At 45.9% G+C, this 10,324-nt stretch overlaps 1 protein-coding gene across 2 annotated transcripts in view; it reads left to right on the top strand.

Annotated features, from left to right (window-relative positions):
• The first annotated feature begins 2,149 nt into the window (after positions 1 to 2,149).
• The window catches only part of ZBTB5 (zinc finger and BTB domain containing 5), a 42,086-nt gene continuing 33,911 nt past the window's right edge, over positions 2,150 to 10,324 (top strand). The window contains exon 1 of one of the 2 annotated variants that reach the window (XM_003940055.4): positions 2,150 to 2,382. The gene's annotated coding sequence lies outside the window, so the exon portion shown is untranslated. The other variant, XM_074395052.1, reaches the window with a different exon arrangement.

Here is a 10,324-nt window from a genome sequence, read left to right as displayed (position 1 = left end):
TCAAGCGATCGTCAAACAGGGCATCAGTGATACTCCGGTCCACAATATAGCAGGTGTCCACTGCCACACACTCCTGAATTCTGAATGTACAACTTTGTAAACTTTTGCCAGCCTGTAAATCTGAGGCAATCTAGGTCATGGCATTTACTGTTGAGAGCCACTCTCTCGTATTGACTGGCTTACTGTCAGCATTCCGTATTTTTCTTATTTTACCACCCAATCTGGCAGTAAAATATGTGATGGCTATAGAGCGTCAGCGAATCTTAAGGAATAGATTAACCATCAGACTCCAAGGAGGCCTTAAAGAAATCCACTAGTTGCTTTTTGAAATCAGTACTTCCGACTGATAAATGAATGAATGGAAGCAGCTGTAAGGGTATTCGGTGTATTCAATTCTGTAAGCGGGGAGTTCCTTTCCCCTCCCTCCACACCAGACTGAGTCTCTGATCGCGGGGCGATCTTGGCTCATTGCAACCTCAGCCTCCCGACTAGCTGGGATTACAGGGGTCCGCCACCATGCCCAGCTAATTTTGATATTTTTAGTAGAGACCGGGTTTCAGCATGTTGGCCAGGCTGGTCTTGAACTCCTGACCTCAGGCGATTCGCCTGCCTCGGTCTCCCCAATTGCTGCGATTATAGGTGTGAGCCACCGTGCCCGCTCGGGAGTTCCTTTTTTTTTTTTTTTTTGAGACGGAGTTTCGCTCTTGTTACCCAGGCTGGAGTGCAATGGCCCGATCTCGGCTCACTGCAACTTCTGCCTCCTGGTTTCAGGCAATTCTTCTGCCTCAACCTCCTGAGTAGCTGGATTATAGGCACGTGCCACCATGCCCAGCTAATGTTTTGTATTTTTAGCAGAGACGGGGTTTCACCATGTTGAACAGAATGGTCTCGATGTCTTGACCTCGTGATCCACCCGCCTCAGCCTCCCAAAGTGCTGGGATTACAGGCGTTTGAGCCACCGCGCCCGGGCCGGAGTTCCATTTTTAAGGGAGCCTCTCCATGACCCTCACTCCCCACCTCCCAGGAAAACCCAGCCGCGTTTGCGAGCCTGACTTTGCCTCCCGAACCACGCAGAGCTAGCTCCCAGACAAGCTGTGCAGGAAAAGGCAGCTCTCTTCTGCTGTCTTCATCCGAGGAAAGGGGGCTTGTTCCCTGGCCCCAGTGCCCAATGCTCACGGCTCGGGTTCTTCCTCCTAGTGTGCACCGGAAACCCGAGGGTCACACTGGGGTTCGCTCTTTTCTGACCGCGTCCCACAAAAGTCCGTGACCCTTCCGCGTTTGGGAATGAGTGGGAGAGCTTAGCGCTTCCTATTTTGGTTTTTGGGGGTGCAGGTGATTATGAACCTGGCGTGGACACCACAGGCTTATTTGACCTGCAGCCGATTGTGGGGCCAAGGGCGTTTCCTGGGGCGCCAGCGTTCCCAGACGCGCAGCTACCCGGACTGGACGAGGGGCGGGGTCCGACATAACTGTCATCAGATGGAGGCCGTTTTTTGTTCACTGATTTTACCGTGGACTCTGGCTTGGTTCAAACTAAAGAGATTCTCGTAATCTTCTCTTTCCCAACGTCTATTAAGTGGGAACTCAATCTCCAACCCCGTAAGTGTGTGGGTTCTGCGAAGGGAATTCACCCGGAGAGGAGCCTAAGGTCACTGAAGTGCCGGGCACCACGAGGGTGGAAAATCCTTCAAGCACCAGCCAATGGCGGGATGGCCTGCCCAGAGGGACCGCCTCACGGGCTCTCTCAGACCGCAGGCAGTCGTTGTTGTGATTGGCAGGATTAGGCGGAAAGCCCTCTTGCCTCAACCACAGAGGGTTTTGATTGGCTGCAGCACACAGCTGCAGTTCTGTAGTCCAAACCTAGAGCAGTTTAGTGATAAATCCCTCCCTAAAATGCATTTGATAACCGTTTTACGTGTTGCAAGGCAAAGGGTGGTTGGTCAGAGGTTCACGGATTCAGTTGGTAGTAAACACAATCAGGCTCCTGGGACCGTCGATTGGTCAGTTTTCTGGGGGCCGAGAAAATTCCTCCGGTTCCGCGCGCTGGTTGGCTGCACTCTTACCTCGGCCCCGCCCTCCCCTTGGTGATTGGTTGTAGCCCAATAGGGGGAGGAGGAGGAGTGGAGCGGAGTAGGCGCTCGTGCATTACGTCACTTCCGTTTATCGGGCGCCGCCGCGGTGTTCTCAGACTGTCTCGGCGAACCGGCTGAAGGAGCTAGGGGACTAGAGGCGGGGTGGGAGGGGGGCGGGCGGAAGCGGGAGGAAGTCTCTTAACCGAGACGCCAGTCTGGACGTTCCAACCTCCTCTGACACTACCAAGTCCGAACGGAGAGGGGTCACCGCCTCCTTCAGCGAGGAGGAGGGGGGCGGAGGCCGGCTCAGGTGAGGGGACCCGGTCAGCAAGTGCCGTGATGGCGGGCGCGCTCACGTGAGGAAGGTTGAGCACCAGGGGCGCGCCAAGGCGTCGGGGAGTGCGCAGACGTGTATTGGTGTCCCCAGCCTACCCTGCCCGTCTTCTGAGGGGTCATTGTTACCGTCGGAGCGAAGGGGCCAGGCGGGTTCTTCTGCGCAGGCGTCCCCGGTGTCCCGACGCCAGGGTGTCTGAGGGGAGGGGCGGGGGCTGGTACCCCGGCGGATCCCGGGTGGCGATGCAGGTTACCGAACTGAGTAGGAAAGGCCTCAGGCCCAACGGCCTGGCGGGGTGAAGAGAGGGTCTGCTGCCCTGCTGGATGGGGTCGGACGGCTCCGTTGCGCCCATCCTGGGTCATCTTGAGCGACGAGGTTTCATTTCACCAGAGCAAGGCCATAGGCAGACTGGTATCGGGAGCCGGCGGCAGCCCCTGTAGGGGTGGAGCCTGCGTTTTGGAATGCCCCAAATTGCTATGAGAGAACTGAAGTGTTTAATAGGCATTTACTGAATGCCCCCCACTCCCAGGCTTCGTGCAAGGTGCTGTGGGGGATGCGGTGATAAGACACTGCCGTCCCATCTTCTGTTTGGAGAACAGATTTGTATGTAAATAATAAAAAAAGGCAGTGAATTAAGGGTAGTGGAAGGTTGGTTTTTTTTTCTTTAAAAAATGGTCATTTATTGTTAAGTCAGTTCGCATTCTAGCATAATGAAGGATACTGTGGAAACTAATTTTCTGAACAGGTGACAAATCCTAAATAATTTGAAGGAAAAATTTTAGGTGAAAGCACAGTAAAGTCTTGGTTACTAAGTAGTGTCCTCTAATTCTGGTCAACATGAATTAATAGAAGAAACTCTTTGTCTTCAAAAATTGAAGCAAAAATATTCCAAAACATGTTCTCATATTTTTAACTTGTATTAAGTCGAAGACATTACGGACTTTTATTTAGAGGTTAAAGAGAATGCTGTGCCTTGGTCATTATTGGTAATTTGTTGTCCTAGTATGGGCTGTTTTGCCTTAGATGTTGCAAAAGGCTGGGCAGAACTTGCTTTTCGTTTGCCTAAACTCTTGTGATTTCTGTGGTGACGGTGGTTGACAGTAAGCTAATAGTTAAGAGGGAAAAGAGAAGGAATTTTAGAGAAAAGCCCCTCTTCCTTCCAACCCTCCTGGAAATCTCAGCAAATTTAGGAAGATTGACCTGGCCACCACAGCCGGCTTGGTGACCTTACAGGTAAGACTGCCTGGTTGGGGACCTGTTGTGGGCCCTTGGGTTTTGCTGAATAAGCAGACTCTCTTTTGAAGAGTCCTGAAGTCAACTTGTTTTCTAGAGATTTGCCACTTTTCCTTAAAAGTTGTCTCAAAACATAGCTTTTTGTTAGCTGAGGAGCTGGCAAACTGGATTTTGGTTAATTAATAAGTCTCTAGCAAAATTCTGAAAGTGGTAAGATTTGGAGGAAAGGCATCTTACAAACTTAGGAGTGACCACTCTCAAAAGAGGCGGTCACAAGACTGTCCCCAAAGTGGAAGTATTAAAAAATCATTATGATATCAAATAGTACTTAAAGAACTTAGCATGAATTATATTGAATTGGAGACTTAAAAATATCTCGTGTTCATTGAAATTGACAAAACCTGGTGTAGTGCTGACAAAGAATCTTGAATCTGGCTCAAATTCTTTCTGGAAATGGAACAAAGAACCCAAGATACTGATTCTCTGTTAGCTTTCAACTTTTATTTTGTATTTTTTGAAACAGAGTCTTGCTCTGTCTCCCAGGCTGGAGTGCAATGGCATGCTCTCAGCTCACAGCAACCTCCGCCTCCCAAGTTCAAGCAATTCTCCTGGCTCGGCCTCCCAAGTTGCTGGGATTACAGGTGTGCCTTACCACGCCCAGCTAAATTTTGTATTTTCACGGTTTTGGGGTTTCACTGTGTTGGTCAGGTTGGTCTTGAATCCCTGACCTTGTGATCTGCCCTCAGCCTCCCAAAGTGCTGGGATTACAAGTGTGAGCCACGGTGCCCGGCTAATTTTTTTTTTATTTTTAAATGTAAATTAAATACTTTTCCTCTCTGTCAGTTTTAAGCATGTGATTTTTCTCTTATTGTACTTAATGTTTCTCAAATATGGATGTTGTCTTGTAGAGCCAGTTTTGTTAGTGTAGCAGGTGGGATGGAATGTTGCACTACGCTACACCTTTTGTCTATATGAAGTGAACGTCTCATCTCCTAAAAGACCAGCTGTTTTTGGTCTTTTGTGGTATTATGCTGTAGCTTAATTGGCAGCTTTTTTCCCTAATGTTAAGTGAAATAACGCATTTTATAATCACAGGTGTCTTAGATTTAATGTAATTTGGTAAGATTAAAATATTTTATCCCAGGTGGCACAAACCTGTAGTTGCAACTACTTGGGAGTCTGAGGCAGGAGGATCACTTGAGTTCAAAGTAACTTAGGCAACATAATACAGTCCTTGTTCCCTACCCTTAAAAAGAGACTTTTGTGCCCAAAAGTACCCAAAAAAAGTGTGCCAAACAGGAAGCAATAGTATGAACTATTGCTCTTTACATATGTTTTCATCATTTTCACCACTGAATAGTGGCTTTTAATTTCAAGATCCAGTTTTGGAAGTGCCTTTCATTTCATTAGTTATATATGTATTTCCTAAAAGCTTTGATTTATCTTAACAGCACAAACAGATTAGGAATTGTGTTGGAGTACTTACTTATTGTAATAGATATTCTTACTATCCAGGATTATTTTATTGGTGATGCAGGATTTTTCTCAACCACTTTGCAAACAGGGGACCTCCACCATTGGTGATGCGCCCCTGCCCCCACTCTGCCCGCCAGTGTTACAGCTTGTACCGAATTTGGCGGTTCCTGAGCTCTCATTTAAGAAGAATTAGGTTACACTGACAATTTGAAGGGTGAGGAGGGCAGAGAAGAATTTTATTGAGTGACAGAACAGTTCTCAGGGAAGAGGGCATTGAGGGAGTGGTCCCCCACCCCCACAAGAAAGTCAGTGGTTTCTTTCCCAGTTGGCTGGATCTGGGACTTCTTATAAACTCAAGTATGGGGAGTATGTGCTGATTGGTTTCTGAGTATGCAAACAGTTAAAAAAGGAAAGGCCGAGTATGGTGGCTCACTCCTGTAATCCCAGGACTTTGGGAGGCTGAGGCAGACAGATTACTGGAGGTCAGGAGTTTGAGAACAGTCTGGCCAACATAGTGAAACCATGTCTCTACTAAAATACAAAAATTAGCTTGGTGTGGTGGCACATGCCTGAAATCCCAGCTACTCAGGAGGTTGATGCAGGAGAATGGCTTCAGCCTGGGAGGCAGAGATTGTGGTGAGTTGAGATTGTGCCACTGTACTCCAGTCTTGGCGACAGAGTGATACACTGTCTCCGCCCCCCCCCAAAAAAAAAAAAAAGTTAAAGCAAAGACACCACTCAAAAGTGGGTTTGACAGTGTAGAAAACCAATTAGGAAAATATAGGTATATGTAAAGTAGATGATGGGTGAGGATCAATCAGAGGAAAGCAAGCCAATTTGGAAGACACGATCTCAGTCTGGTCCCTGGACTTGACTTGTAGCTTGGCTTTCAGGCTTTAAACTGTCTTTGGTTGGAGATGGGTTTCACTGGAGATGTGCCCTCATCTACCTAGGCATTTGTCTGTCTCCTGCCTCTATCATTGTTAGTCATTGGTAGACAATTTTCCTTCTTCCTTGAAGACAGGATACCATAAGTAAGCATTATGCCATGATTTTTTCCTAGTTGTTACATGAAATAATGCCTTTTGTAATCACAGGTGTCTTAGATTTAATGAAATTTGATAGAATTAAAAGACTTTTAGCCCAAGTGGCACACACCTGTAGTCCCAATTACTTGGGAGTCTGAGACAGGAGGATCACTTGAGTTCAAACCATCCCAGGCAACATAGTAAAATCCTGGCTCCCTACCTCCCAAAAGAGATTTTTGTACCCAACTGATTCATTGTAGTTGTAACCAATGAATTTTCCTAATTTATTTTCCTGTTCTGGAAAAAGTTTGTTACTGGAAGGCAACCTATCGAGAGTGATATTTTTCCTTATATAAATGATTCATTTTACAAATTTTAAAGGATGATAAAGTGATAGTTCTACTTTTTGGAAATTATACTTGGTAATCTGTTACTTCGTTTGATAACAGGTTTACAGATGCCTTTACTCCCAATTTCTTTTTTTTTTTTTTTTGTGATAGGGTCTTATTCTGTTGCCCAGGCTTAAGTGCAGTGATGTGATCCTCACTGCAGCCTGCGCCTCTTGGATTTAAGCAATTCTCCTGTGTCAGCCTCCCAAGTAGCTGGGACTACAGGCTTGTTCCACCCTGCCCAACTAATTTTTGTATTTTTTGGTAGAGACAGCGTTTGACCATGTTGGCCAGGCTGGTCTTGAACTCCTGACCACAAGTGATCCCCCTGCCTTGGCCTCCCAAAGTGCTGGGATTACAGGCATGAGCCACTGCGCCTGGGCTAAATTACCAGTCAATCAAAAGAATTGATTGCCCATTTCTTTTCTTTTTCTTTTTTATTTTTGCCTCTCAGTCTGTCACCCAGGCTGGAGTGCAGTGGTGCGATCTCAGCTCACTGCAACCTCCGCCTTCCGGGTTCAAGTGATTTTTCTGCCTCAGCCTCCCAAGTAGCTGGGACTACAAGTGCCTGCCACCACACCCAGCTAATTTTCCCAATTTTAGTAGAGTGGGGTTTCACCATGTTGGATATTGGCCAGGGTGGTCTCAAACTCCTGACCTCATGATCCATCTACCTTGGCCCCCCAAAGTGCTGGGATTACAGGTGTGAACCACCATGCCTGGCCTGCCAGTTTCTTAAGTTTAAAATGATTAGGGTGAGTTGCTTCCTCTTTTTTCTATGTGTTAATGTTGTTGACATGGTATAATTACTTTTTCAGTACATCTTAATTAGTCAATTATAATTTAAAATCCACTCAACCATCTTCCTCTAAAAATGCAAGGCTTTCACCTTTATAGTCCTTCTGTTTTAGTCTTTTTTGCAAAGAGGATTTGAGGAAGGAAGACCAGGAAAAGAAAATCCAGTGTTTGGGCATTCGGTTGTGGGAGGAGCCCAGAAATGCTACAAAAATCTAAACACAGTTACTTACATTGTTCTTATTTTGAATAGATGATCAAAAGAAACTCTGCCAGTCAAATATAGGTCATTTGCGGAGCATTATTGATTTGATAAATGATTGAGAAGTGAAGGCATATACTGCTTTGAAAGCAAACTAGATATAAGAAGTGGAGTAAGTCCGTTTTCATTTTCTCTGTTGGAAAGGCGCTATAGTAATAGTGTCTCCAGTGCTTTGTCATAGTTGTCATCTTGATAAAAGTTTACTTTTTTTTTTCTTTCTACTTTGTTCTGTTTTGCTTTTGAGACAGGGTCTTACTCTGTCACCCAGGCTGGAGTCCAGCGGGGTGGTCATAGCTCACTGCAGCCCCAATCTCCTGGACTCAGGCAACCCAGCCTTCCAGGTAGCTGGGACTACAGGCATGCACCATTATGCCAACCTAATTTTTGTATTTTTTGTAGAGGTGGGAGCTCCCAATGTTTTCCAGACTGGTTTTAGACTCCTGGACTCAAGGTTTCTTCCACCTTGGCCTCCCAACGTGTTGAGATTATAGGTGTGAGCCACCATGCCCAGCTCCCAGCTAATTAAAAAAAAAATTGTAGAGACAGGGTTTCACTATATTGACCAAGTAGGTCTCAAACCCCTGGCTTCAAGTGACCCTTGAAGCCACCCAAAGTACTGGGATTACAGGTGTGAGCCCCTGCATCTGGCCTAATTTTGTTTTCATTAAGAAATAAGCTTCTTGGCAGGGCGCAGTGGCTCATGCCTGTAATCTCAGCACTTTGGGAGGCCAAGGTAGGCAGGTCACAAAGTCAGGAGTTTGAGACCAGCCTGGCCAATACGGTGAAACCCTGTCTCTACTAAAAATGCAAAAAAAATTAGCCAGATGTGGTGGTACGTGCCTTGTAATTGCAGCTACTCAGGAGACTGAGGCAGGAGAATTGCTTGAACCCAGGAGGTGGAGGTTGCAGTGAGCCGAGATTGAACCACTACACTCCATCCTGGTGACAAAGCAAGACTCGGTCTCAAAAAAATAGGAAAAGAAAAGAAAAACAAGTTTCTTGAACTGCTGGGTAAAAGGCAATGAAAGACATGTTTTAAAATTATTTATGCTGCACATCAATTAGGATTGGAAAGAAAAGAAAACTTTTTAAAAACTTTAAAAATTTTGGGGGACAACTGGGATGAGTGGCAGACAGCATTTTCTAGGTTATCAAGACATTCAGATTTCTTAAACAGATATTAAAATACATGTAGTCTCAGCTTTACAGGCAGCTAAAAGAAGACACGAATAGTTAGTTTCTATGGATTTTTAGATACGTTTGTGAAATTTTTATAATATTTAAAGTGTTAACTGGCTAAAGATGTTCTTTGATCTAGATACTAAACTAGCAAGCTAGTCATTTAAAATTTTAGGAAAATGTACCAACTGAGAATAGGAAATTTCTAGACAGGTACAGTGCAAGTATAAAATTCTAGCAGGGTGAAGCAGTTAAATTTACCATAAGTTGGGCCGGGCACGGTGGCTCATGCTTGTAATCCCAGCACTTTGGGAGGCTAAGACAGGCAGATCACGAGGTCAGGAGTTCAAGACCAGCCTGGCCAACATGGTGAAACCCCGTCTCTAGAAAAAAATACAAAAAAATTAGCCAGGTGTAGTGGTGGGTGCCTATAATCCCAGCTATTCAGAAGGCTGAGGCGGGAGAATCACTTGAACCCAGGAGGCAGAGGTGATAGTGAGCTGAGATCATGCCACTGCACTCCAGCCTGAGTGACAGAGTGAGATTCTGTCTCAAAAGAAAAAACAATTTGCCATAACTTATTTTGAGCTTTAAATGTAATGCTTTCAGACTCTTACCATGTAACTGACTTCCTGTGACACAACAGTCCTTCAGGCAGCACTCTGCTAGTGGGTCACTTTATTAGTCTGTTCTTGCATTGCTATAAAAGAAATACTGGGTAGCTTATAAAGAAAAGAGGCTTAATGGCTTATGATTTTACAGGCTGTGTAAGCATGGTGGCAGTACCTGCTTGGCTTCTGGGGAGGCCTCAGGGAAGTTCTACTTATGGCAGGAGAAGTGGGAGCAGGCATTTAAAGAAATGTATTACAGCCTGGTACTGTAGCTCACGCCTGTAATCCAAGCACTTTGGAGGCCATGGCGGGCGGGATCACCTGAGGTCGGGAGTTCAAGACCAGCCTGACCAACATGGTGAAACTCCGCCTTAAAAAAAAAAAAGAAAAAAGAAGTGTGTCACCTTCCCACCCTCCTCCCACACAGCTTGCTATAAAGCACTGGAGCATGGGTGGGAGGGAGGAGAGGGGTGTCCCTCCTCTTTAAATGACTAGATCTTCCTAAAAACTCACTATCAGAAGGACAGCATCAGGAGAATGGTGCTAAACCGTTCTCTGCCTGCAGGATCCAGTCACCTCCCACTGGACCCCATCTCCAACACTGAGGATAGCCGTTCAACATGAGAATTGGAGGGGACACATATCTAAACTGTATCAGTCACCCTCTGATAGACTACCTTCCTGACAAGGTTGGGCATACCAAGATTTTCCTCTTGTAACCGATGACCTTACTGCCAAAATATTGCTGTCACCCTCCCCTGATGCTTGATTTTTGTCAGCACCAGTCTAATTAATGGGAGGCAGGGCAGGGAGGAGCCAGTGGCAAGGGGCAGTGGTGAAACTGCCATTATAAAATTGTAACTGAAGACAGAAAAAGAGATCTGATCTAACCAACTCCCTCTTGTTTCTAACCTCCAAGCTGTTCTTGTTCATTCCTGGGTGTGG

Source organism: Saimiri boliviensis, chromosome 2, assembly GCF_048565385.1.
Source record: "Saimiri boliviensis isolate mSaiBol1 chromosome 2, mSaiBol1.pri, whole genome shotgun sequence".
Taxonomy (NCBI): Eukaryota; Metazoa; Chordata; class Mammalia; order Primates; family Cebidae; genus Saimiri; species Saimiri boliviensis.
This window is presented reverse-complemented; position numbering and strand designations above follow the sequence as displayed.